This window comes from Plecotus auritus (assembly GCF_963455305.1).
Source record: "Plecotus auritus genome assembly, chromosome: 2".
Classification (NCBI taxonomy): Eukaryota; Metazoa; Chordata; class Mammalia; order Chiroptera; family Vespertilionidae; genus Plecotus; species Plecotus auritus.
The window spans coordinates 157,144,144-157,156,480 of NC_137771.1; the positions used below are offsets into that span (position 1 = coordinate 157,144,144).

Consider the following 12,337-nt stretch of genomic DNA (forward strand, 5'->3'; position numbering starts at 1 on the left):
TTAATTTTCAAAGCAGGTTGACATATCTACTTTAATTTTATCCTGCAACAATAATGTGATTCAATCAAAGAAGTGGGTTCCAATACCATTTTAAAAGTAAGAACTGGAAAATAAAAATATGTTTTCCTCCCAAATAAGAAAATTGTGTAAATGTGTAATAAGCACAATTTGAGAAGAATATAGAAATCTCCAAATTTTAGAGTCAAGATTTGACTATATGTCTCATGTCTGCTAGTGCCTAATGACTTGACTTTGCCATATGTTTTAAATTCTCTGCATCTCAACATTGGAATAATAATACCTGCCTAATACAGCTGTTAATTATACTTGCAATGGATTTAATCCAGCGCTTGGCATAAACTATGCTCAATGAATGGTAGTTATTATTTCTGAGTTGTTTTAGTGGTTGAGCATGAAACACTAAACTGTTTAGTTATGCCAATAATATTTATTTAAGTTAGACTCAAATATTGCATAGAGGGAGCTCTTGTTATTTCTAGTAACTAGAAATCTAGTCTACTGCTATCTAGGTAGGTCTATTGCTGAAAATCTTTAGAGAAAAGTTTCTGCTTCCACCTCTACATAGATGCAAAGTTTGGCCCAGGCTGGGTAGCTCGGTTGTTTAGAGCATCTTCCAGATACACTAAAGTTGTGGGTTCAGTCCCTGGTCAGGGCACATACAAGTGTCTACCAGTGGCCCTAGCCAATTTAGCTCAGTGGATACAGCATCAGCCCATGGACTGAAGGGTCCCAGAGTTGATTCTGGTCAAGGGCATGTACCTCGGTTGCAGGCTCAATACCCGGCCCCGACGGGGTGCATGTGGGAGGCAACCAGTCAATGTGTCTCTCTCACATTGATGTTTCTCTCTCTGTCTCTCCCCCTCTCTAAAAATTAATGGAAAAATATCCTCGGGTGAGGATTAACAACAACAACAACAAAAGAATCTACCAATGAATGTATAAAAATGTGGAACAACAAATTGTTGTTTCTCTCCTTCTCTCTCTCTAAAATCAATCAATGAAAAATATGAAAAGTCAAATTTAAAAAAATTAAAATTTATTTAAAATTGTAAAATTACTTTTGCCTCCAATAATGACACACAGGTGCTTCTGTTGAGTATTTAAAGCATTTTGGGGAGGCCTTTGTAAAACAGTTAATTTGTTCCCTAAAGAGAGACCCTTAACCATGGATGAGATTCTAAAGATATATCCAAGTGACAGTTTGGCAGTAAGAGAGGACATTTCTCTCTATTTAAACTGCTCTTTACAGTGAACACTTAACCTGGCTAATCAAATGTGACTTCTATCATCAAAATTAGTAAGGCATGAAAAACCTTTATCAAATCTTTCATTACATTGCCCATTTGAAAATCTGATCTCTTGTGCCTATTTAAGAGCTGCCACTTGGTGTTCCCTCTGCAGTCCAGGATTTGTTAATCCCTATGGAAGTTCTCTAATGTTCATGTTTGTAAAAGAGCTATTGACCTCTTGGATAATTAGTATCCCGTCTCTCCTACTCTTTAACTTGCAGTTTGTAAATGATTTAATGCTACTTTCTCTAAAGTCATATCCTTTCCCAAGTTTATCTCCTGATCTTATATAATTCTTATCAAGAAGAGGGAAATCACTGATACACACCATAGGGATAAGTTACCTAAGGCAAAGAGGATATGCAAACACAGTTGACACTTGAACAACACAGGTTTGAAATGCACAGGTCCCCTTTAAGACAATTAAAAAAATTAATACTGTAAATGTATATTCTCTTCCAAATGTGTTTTATAAAAATAATTTTTAGAGGGAGGAAGAGAGAGAGAGAGAGAGAGAAAGACAGAGAGAGAGATATATATATATCTATAGGTTACCTCCTGGACGCACCCTAACCGGGAATCGAACCTGCACCCTGAGTATGTGCTCTGACTGGGAATCGAACACGCCACCGTTTGGTGTATGGGACAGTGCTCTAACCAAATGAGCCACATTGGCCAGGGCTTCCTTATGATTTTCTTAATAACATTTTCTTTTTCCTAGCTTACTTTAGTGTAAGAATACACTATCATTCAAAATACATGATAAATGACTATGTTATTAATATGGCTTCCTGTTAACAGTAGGCTATTAGCAGATAAGTTTTTTGGGGTAAAAAGTTACATATCCCTTTAACCCTGCATTGTTTAAGGGTCAATTGTACTTCCAAATTTACTTATTCTGACTTTTTGTCCTTTGTAATGCCAACTGAAGGTCGTTGTTGCCAAGTCAACACTGACAGAAGTCCTTAATTTGGGATGCAGTGAGGGGAGAGAGACTTTATTCAGTACAAACAGCTCAGTTATGATGCATCTTGTCTTTGGAATAGCATGGTTGTGATACAGGTCAATTATGACACAGTATAGCTGTTAAACAGCACAGGTCTGAGGTGGCTGGCCCAGGTGGGGCAGCCCTGGTGCTACAGCTCAGGTGGAGTGAGATAGCTTCATGCCAGTGTTGCAGCTCTGCTGATGTTGAAGCTCCAGCTAATGAAAAAACGTCTTCATGGAAACTGAAAGTGTGCTTTACAGAGACGGGGAGGCAAATGAGGTCTCCAAATACTTACAGTTTGATTGGTCCAAATAGCATCATCCTGATTGATCTGAATAGAGTTGGTCTGATTGGATGGTGAGGATGCAAATAAGGATATAGCTGTGCAGCTCTGATTGGACAGCAAAAGTATCAGCTCTATTGCTCAAATTTGGATCCTAGGAGCTCTCTTACAAGGGTTGACTCAGCAGAAGCACAGTGCTGGAGGCTTGGCAGCCCAGTCTATGGCTTTTCATTGAAATGCAAAGTGCCTGAGGGACCTCTGTGAACAATGGTTGCTAGACTCGGATTATGAATTTGAGCCCAATTAACCGGAAAGAGTCCGTTTTTGTCAGGTATACTCTTTTTGGGTTCAACAGTAATTAGCAAATACAACTATGAAGACCTAGATGTTGCCCTGGCTGGTGTGGTTCAGTTTGTGGGAGTGTCATCCTGTGCACCAGAGAGATGCAGGTTCAATTCTCCATCAGGGCACATACCCAGGTTTCAGGTTTGAATCTCAGTCTGGGCGTGTGCAGCAATTGATCGATGTTTTTCTCTCTCTCCCCCCACCCCTCTCTCTGTCTCTCTCTCTCTCTCTATACTAGTAAATAAAAAAATAAATAACCTAGATGTAGTACACCTATATGTACTACATATATGTAAGTTGGTGTATTATATTCCTTTTACTTTAAGCTTTGTTTTGTTTTTATTCCCAGGTGTGTTTTTAAATCAACCTCTAATTTTATGATAAAGTCATTCATTTTTGTAATTAGTCATCATGCAATGGGATTTGCCCTGTTTATGTCTCACTTTCTATAATTTAACTAGGGATTTCCAGCAAAACAAGCCTCAGTCAGCTTATTTTTTGGTTTAGGAAAATGCAGATTTCATCTAATTGGTGAATCAATCTCTGTCTATTAGGTACCCTCATGAAGTGCAGAGTGTAGGGAATAATTTTACATCACAGACCTGCTAGTTTGGGTAAAACTGCTTCTATGGGCACTTGGAAATAAAAATGCAAATTTGCCTTGGTGATTGTAGCTTGACTGATGTGTTACTAAATTCCAGCACACAACCAATTCTAAAGGTAAATTGTCAACTAGTTATAAGATTTTTAAACAGTGCCCAGAAGAGAAATACGCAAGTCCAGAAATGTCAGGATTTGGCAGATTCTGCTTAATAAAATAGTATTGGGCTTTGAAAGAATTAGATAAAAATAGTGACTTATAATATCAAATGGTGCTGGGGTTTTCCAATGGTTGCTAAACCTAAGTGTATTAATTACACAGTTATCTGTACTAACTTAATAAATGAAAATATTTGGAGGAAGTGAGATTTATGAGAAACAAAACTGATTTGGCTCCTCTAGAAGCTATGATGTGGGGCAATTTATTTAACTGTGTGTGTACATGCTGTGTGTTATTCCTCTCATTTATAAAATTCTGGCTACTTTTAATGGTGCATGGTGTGGAACAGAACTGTATAACAGAATTATCTATGATGATGTAGATGTGTGAGGTCACGGCCCACATGGCCTGGGTTCAAAGGCCTGGAGAAAGGGCTGACATGCAAATTAATAAAGAGACTAGACATGAAATATAAATTTGGAAGGCATTTTGGGGAGCCATAGGAGACCTAGCTTCAGTAACCAAGTTCTCAGAATCTCTGGACCCTTAGCTTTTTATTAACACAAATTGCCCTAAAGCAAAGCAGATATACATATCAAAGGTAATGTTTGGTATACAGTAAGCATTGTCAAGTTGGGGGAACTGCCTTCAGCTATTCCAGCAGGCAATAATATGCAGATTTTCAGGTTTGGGGAAATGCTTTTGGTTATTCCAGCAGGCAATAATATATATCTTCAGCCCTGCTGAATATAGAAGCCCATCAACCTTTTGAGGACTTCTTGCATTTATTATGACATGCTGGAATTAGCTTCCAGCAGAGATGTTCTATATATTTACTGTCCAATATGGTAGCCACTAGACTCATGTGACTACTGAACACTTGAAATATAGCTAATGCAAATGAGTAACAGAATTTTAAATTTAATTTAATTTTAATTAATTTAAATTTAAATAGCTATATGTGGCAAATGATTACTGTTTTGCACAGTACAGTTCTAGACACTGACATACCAGCCATACTCTCTTTCTAGGCACAAGTGAGAACAACACTAGGTTAACATGCATTGTAGAGGAGTGACCACTAAATACTTTTATTGCAGATGTAGAACAGAATTCTTTTTTCTCTTACCCCAAGGTAAACAGTATCTAATCATTTATTTGATTAGTATCATGACTTTTATCAACTCTTTTCTTGTTTTTATTCATGATAAGTATTGATAGTCCTTGACTTCTTTGTAGTTTTCCTTTACTTAGCACCCATTTATTGAGCATCTATTATGTGTTAGTCACTATCTCAGTGTTGGATACGCAACAGTGAATAAGACTGACTGATCAGGTGCCTGCTCTCACTGAAGTTACATTAACACATAATTATACAACAATTTATTTTTTTAAAATGTTTTTATTTATTCTAGAGAGAGCAGAAGGGAGAGGAAGAGAGAGATAGAAACATCTCTCTGCATGTCACCCACTGGGGATTGAGCCCACAGCACAGGCATGTGCCCTGACTGGGAATTGAACTGTGACTTCCTGGTTTATAGATTGACACTCAACTACTGAACAAAAATGGCCAGGTACAATAATTGAAGTTTTGGTAAAAGTAATCTATTTCAGGAAAGAATTATCAGGAAAATGAAATTTATTTTTAAAATAAATTTGAAACATAAGCCATATAAAAGCTATTAAATATAATTCAAAATATTAATTTAAAGTTCAAAGGCTATATAATAATTTTGCATGTTTCTTCATGTAGTGGTACAATTAATAGCTAAACATATTGGAATTCTTATGGAAGTATTTATTTCTCATTAATTAACAATGCATTAGTCCATTCATTGTATCATATGAACTCTCTCAATATTAAACTATTTTTAATATTTTTTAATTAATAATAGCACAGTGAATGTCTAGGAAATGAATAACTCTCAATCACTAGATAGAAAGAGGCAACGATTCAATATTCCAATTTCTTCCACACAGTGATTTTTTCTTTTTGTATGTCAGTATTTTCTAAAGACAGAGTTTAAAGGAGATGCATGCTAATTTATGGGAAATACTGTTTAGTCAAGGGCTGCTTAGCCACAAAGAACAGAGACCTGAGTTTAAGCAAGCCTGGGGTCATTGTGCTGCTAGAGGGTGGCTGGGGTAGTGGACTGCTAAGAGATGATAATAATGACTTCAAAGGGATGCTCAGACCAGAGTAGAGGAACCAATGTCTAAGGTCAGGCCAAGAAGCTGAATTAATTCCACACAAGGTCCTAATCATGGGGAGATCAGCTATTTGAATGAAGAAGGGGAAATAAATACAGTAAGAATTTAAAAGTGGGCTTAGGGGAATATTCAAATGGCTGTTGTGTCTTCCAAAGAAGTCTTAAAATCTGACAAAGAGTGATTTTTTTCCACATATGTTTGTATAGTATTAAACTCTCTATAGATTTGAATAAGTGAAATTAAGCTAGTCACTGAACCTTGTAGTTCTGATATGGAATGAAGAATTCTCATTCATTGCATTTGACTGAGCTCAGTCTATTACCATTACAGGTGCAGCTTGCAATAAATTTATGTTTTAGCTTTTTTCACTAGCTAAGGAATCTTGGACAAAGAACTTTACTTAGCTGCATTTTCTCACATGCAAAATGGAGTAATGGTTAGGGGAGAAGTCTAATTCAACATCTAGCATAAAATATGTGCTTAAAAATTATGGCAATGATTATTATTTACATTTTATTATCATTACCAGTGTGGGAAACCTTTGCATATTCAGAAGATTATAAAAACATTTGCATTTGGCAGATTATGTAGGAATAATGGAAGGAGTTTTTTTTTGTGAAAAAAATTTCCATTACATATATAAAATACTCAGACACATTTCTCCAACGTTCATCTGGGTGAGAATTCACAAAGCCCTTCCACACAAACATATCCAACAGGACTATAAAAATATACAAAAACTTAGAAAAATCGTATCTATGCTCACACACGATTGGCAGCAGAAATGACCAGCCCTCACTGCAGGCCTCACCTAACTGTCCTCTGCCTATTTTATATTAAATAAATATAAATCTGTACTGGTGTTTATGAATTACTGGTCAAATCTAATCTCCACCTATGTTTTTTTAGGGAGGGAAATCAAATATAGTATATAATCATTAAAATGTTAACTCAATTTAAATCTAGGATTTAAATTTTGATATTTTAATTTCTTTTGAATATGTCATTTATTGCAAGCTAGGCAACAGAATCAAACTATGGCGGTCTTGTCCCCTAGGGATCCAGGCCAAGTCTTGCAACTTGTAGCAAAATGACATCATAATATAGGTGCTCACAAATTTTTTTTTCCTTAGGAAACAGTCAAAAGTCCAGTCATTAAAGGCATGATATACAGGAAATCTTGACCTATAAAGGGCATAATGATTCAAGTTATATGCTGGTCATCATATATGTGAAAAAAATCAGAACTGGCCAAGGATTGGTGAACAGAGAAGGTTTTTACATTTTGAAAGCCTGCTCTGAGGTTTAAAAAATTCCTGGATGCTGTTAATAAGAAAGCAAGTAAAAATATTATAGATGCACCACACTGATATTTGATTTTGCCAAGGTCTTCCACTGGAACATGAAGTTAAGAGATGAGTATAGGGGACAAGATACTTATATGTTTTGAACATAAATCATGTAGTAATAAGAAAGCTGCCATACTGCATTCTTCCCTTTGCCCCAAGAACAAACTGACAATGAGAACCATTTAAAAGAAAGAAATGCTCAGCTCTAAAATGCTCAGCAACACTTCCTACTACAGACCAACCTCCCATTTTTCCATACAATTAACATTGCTATTCTTCCATGATACAGGTTCATGTGGAAAAATTTGTCACAAGCTTTTTTTTTTTTTTCTAGGTCTAGGAGATGAAAAATGGAGCATGTCCTAATTAGCTATTACTAAGCTCAGTTAACCTCTTTTGGATGGGCACATAAAACCTGGCCATTGCTTTGTTAGACATCTTCACACAGCAGAATTACTTAGCCCTAAGCCAGTTTCTGCTCAATGTCTTAAAGCTGGGCTCAGTTTCATCTGACTCTTCTCAGGTCTGAGGTGGGTGCTAGTCATCAAAGCCTGTAATATCATTGTAGGAGTAACTCTGTAGCCTTTGTTTGCATGGTAGGCGATGTACAGGCAGTAAAATCCTGGCAGGAACACCAGGATGCCAGTGAACTGTAGGGAATGGCCCAGTCTGCCCAGCACTTCTTTGCTGATATAGCCACTCAGGAGGACACCCCTGATGATGAGACAGGCGTCAATCAAAAACAGCTCTGCAGCAAGTGCTGTGGTCTTATATGGGATCTCAGGAGGGCTTTTCTTTTTTTTTTTTTTTTTTTTGCATTCATATGATTTTAATTTAAATATTCGGGCTATTTTTTTTTCAAATTTTTATTAAGGTATTATATGTGTACATATCTTACCTTTGCCCCCCACCCCCACCCCACTCCCATACCTGCCCTCACCCCCCAATGTTTTGCATCCGTTGGTTACTCTTATATGCATGCATACAAGTCCTTCAGTTGATCTCTTATTTCCCCCACCTCTCCCTAACCTTACCGCTGTAATTAGACACTCTGTTTGATACTTTACTGCCTCTGTAACTATCTTTTGGTTCATCAGTTTATAATGTTTTTCATTATCCCTAAATGAGTGAGATCATGTGGTATTTTTCTTTCATTGACTGGCTTATTTCACTTAGCATAATGCTCTCTAATTCCATCCAGGTGTCTACAAATGGAAGTAATTCCTTCTTTTTTATGGCAGCATAGTATTCCATTGTGTAGATGTACCATAGTTTTCTGATCCAGTCATCTGCTGACGGGCACCTAGGCTGTTTCCAAATCTTAGCTATTGTAAATTGTGCTGCTATGAACATAGGGGTGCATATATCCTTTCTGATTGGTGTTTCTGGTTTCTTAGGATATATTCCTAGGAGTGGGATTACTGGGTCAAATGGGAGTTCCATTTTCAGTTTTTTGAGGAAACTCCATACTGTTCTCCACAGTGGCTGCACCAGTCTGCATTCCCACCAGCAGTGCACGAGGGTTCCTTTTTCTCCGCATCCTCGCCAACACTTGTCGTTTGTTGATTTGTTGATGATAGCCATTCTGACAGGTGTGAGATGGTATCGCATTGTCGTTTTGATTTGCATCTCTCGGATAATAAGTGACTTTGAGCATGTTTTCATGTGTCTCTTGGCCTTCCTTCTGTCTTCTTTCGAAAAGATTCTATTTAGGTCCGTTGCCCATTTTTTTATTGGATCATTTATCTTCCTTTTATTAAGTTGTATAAGCTGCCTGTAGATGTTGGAAATTAAACCTTTATCTGTGATACCATTTGCAAATATGTTCTCCCATACAGTGGGGTTTCTTGTTGTTTTGTTGATGGTTTCTTTTGCTGTGCAAAAGCTTTTTATTTTGATGTAGTCCCATTTGTTTATTTTCTCTTTGGCTTCCATTGCCCTAGGGGCAGTATCAGTGAAAAAGTTCTTTTGGCATATGTCTGAGATTTTGCTGCCTGTGGATTCCTCTAGTATTTTTATGGTTTCCCGTCTTATATTTAAGTCCTGTATCCATTTTGAGTTTATTTTTGTGTATGGTGTAAGTTGGTGATCTAGTTTCATTTTTTTGCATGTATCTGTCCAATTTTCCCAACACCATTTATTGAAGAGACTGTCTTGACTCCATTGTATGCTCATGCCTCCTTTGTCAAATATTAATTGCGCATATTGGTTTGGGTCGATATCTGGATTCTCTATTCTATTCCATTGATCTATATGTCTGTTCTTGTGCCAGTACCAGGCTGTTTTGAGGACAGTGGCTTTGTAATACAGCTTGAAATCTGGTATTGAGATCCCTCCTACTTTATTCTTCTTTCTCAGGATTGCTGTGGCTATTCGGGGTCTTTAGGAGGACTTTTCTTAAACTGAAGGTCAATGTAGCCATACTGTGTGCTGGAGAGCCTTGAGTACTTCATTTACTACTGGGGATTCCAGTAGTTAGGTTAGTACAAGACGGCTATGACATGTCAACACAGCTGCAGTGGGGGTGTGGCATCAGGCCACCGGCATGCAGACAGCTCACACACGGTTGGCAGCAGAAATGACCAGCCCGCACTGCAGGCCTCACTTAACTGTCCTCTGCCTATTTTGCTAAACAAAGTTTTATTGAAACACAGCAAAGCTTCTTTGCTTATGTATTGCCTACAATTTCTTTTGCACTGCAATAGCAGAGTTGAGTAGATGTAATAGAGAATGTATAGCTCTCAAACCCTAAACTATTTACTATCTGACTCTTTACAGAAAAATGTGCTGACCACTGATACACTATACACATTCATGTGTATATTTATGTCTTTATATAGTATATCTATAGATATATAAATTATATAGATGTATAGATATGTATTATATAAATACACATTATAAACATATTTTAGCAATCTACATACATACACACAGAAAATATAAGCATTATCATTTATTTATTATTTACAAAGTGCTGAGCATTTTGCATGTATAGGTGTACATAATTTTAATATTTATTTGGCAATTAATATTTTATCCTTTTGTAGAGAGGAGGAAATTGAGGCTCAGAGAGATTAAATGACATATATAAGATTGCACAGTGAGTAAGTAGCAGAGTGGTGCCTTAAACTCATGCAGGATGACCTAAGGGCCCAGGCTGCTTAAAATAAAAGATGGTGCAGCTTCATACAGGCCTTTATTGCAGGAAGTCACATGTGGAAGGGGGCCATGGGCATTTGCAGCTACTTAGCTATGAAGAAGGGCTCATGGAAGAGGAAGGGGGTGTTTTGCTATTCAAGTCATTAGAAAGGGGTGCGTGCGTGTGTGTGTGTGTGTGTGTGTGTGTGTGTGTGTGTGTGTGTGTAGTGTACTATGATCATTCAGAATTTCCAGAAGACGATCTTTTGTTTGCTTTAAAAGGAAAGAGCAATTCAAGCTCCCCTGTGGTTGGCATGAGTTCACTCTGGCATATGTACCTGTCAGCATCTATGATCACATGAAAACTGTTAGTTTATCAATGTAACACTGAAAGTGGCAGGAAGCTAAAGACTTTTTATAGGAATGGGAGGCAATTCTGAGCAGTAATGCAATGTATTTTTATTTGGAAAATAATTTTTAGAATCTGCCAGCATGTAACATTAACTATGTCACCTTTTTAGTAATTTTTACAACTGGATAAAGTTTACAAATTGAAGTTCTTCCTGAGTCTGTCCCAAGGATAAACTTTTGATATTCCAAAGTTGTAGTTAGCCATGGACAGTCATGTATGGCTCTTTCAAAGTTCTATCACTACTTTCAACAGTAAAGATTAAAAAATACTACCCCCACATAAAAAAACAACAACAAAGTTCTATCTCTATATTTGTAAGCATTGCATCTGAAAGAAAAAGATGAGTTTTTTAATATTTAAAATGACATATATAAGATGTGTTTAAGATAAGCTAATATTTTGTTAATGCTAACAGATACTAGATTTGTGCATACTATCGTGGGTAGGGATAGTTAATTTTTATAAATCTCTGACAGTGGCTCTATTTTGTGTGTGTGTGTGTGTGTGTGTGTGTGTATGATTGTAATCTTGAATTAATTAAATATTTATTAGAGATTGAACTAACTGGAAAACCTTTAAATTGTAAGAGATGGAGACACAGTGGATTCTCATTCTTCATGGTTATTAGGTTCTATAAAGTCACCATGAACATTGGATTAGTAAATAGCAAAGCATTGCTCCCGGGGAAATACAGGGTTAGGTTAAGACAGAGATTAGATGGAATGATTCAACTCCTTGGGTGACTGGCACCTTCGAGCAGATAAGGAAAATTTCTTCTACAAGCCATTGGGAGAAGAAAATATCAGTAGCCAGGTTAAGATTTCAAATCTGCATTGGGAAAGAAGTTGACCTCACTTGGGATGTGGAAGAGCCCCGACAAAGGCTAGTTAGGTAATAATTGACCTCTCCCTGTCTCTGCTCTCAGACACTGAATTGGTTCTGCTTTTTAAATACTTTATGAATTCCATCTGGATCCCTTCAGGGTCACCCTCAAGATTCCAGTGCACCAGCTTTAGCTTGTTCAAGGGTGGCGACAAAGGCAGGTTTCCTTTATCCCTTCCAGAGCCCGGTTTGTAGTGTATAATTAACAGCCACAGTATTTTGTAAGAACTGCTGCTGAGCAAAGCAGGAATACCACATCTCGATTTCCTTCAGGTGACTTGGGATCTCAGCATTGAAGATGATTACCACTCTGTGAGAGTCCTGCATCAGCGCTGACCAGCCAGACTCAAACTTTGGGTTGCCGCCCCACTCCCAGAGCTCAAATTCTCACCTGTGCCTTTGTTGTTGCTGGTAATGTGTGGGTTCTCAAGTTCTAGGATCCCCCTTCTTGGGTTGGGTTGTAGTCGGTGATGCCAGATTATTCTGTCAGGAAGTTGGCCAAAACAGTTTTTCCACCTGGAGGGCCCCACACAAAGGACCCAGGCCTTAAGCAACCCATCCATGGACAGCAGGCTCACGGGAGCCCACTCCAGCTCCGGAGGCATGTACTTGTACTCCTGGTGTCTTCCTTTGTGCAGTCCATTGCGTCAACTCTG

The 12,337-nt window shown here is 37.6% G+C and overlaps 1 pseudogene across 1 annotated transcript; it reads right to left on the reverse strand.

The window, feature by feature from the left end:
- Positions 1-11,686: 11,686 nt before the first annotated feature.
- On the reverse strand, positions 11,687-12,008 carry LOC308243172 (intraflagellar transport protein 22 homolog; annotated as a pseudogene). The gene has a single exon. The product of its transcript is annotated as an intraflagellar transport protein 22 homolog (transcript).
- Between the last annotated feature and the right edge of the window lie 329 nt (positions 12,009-12,337).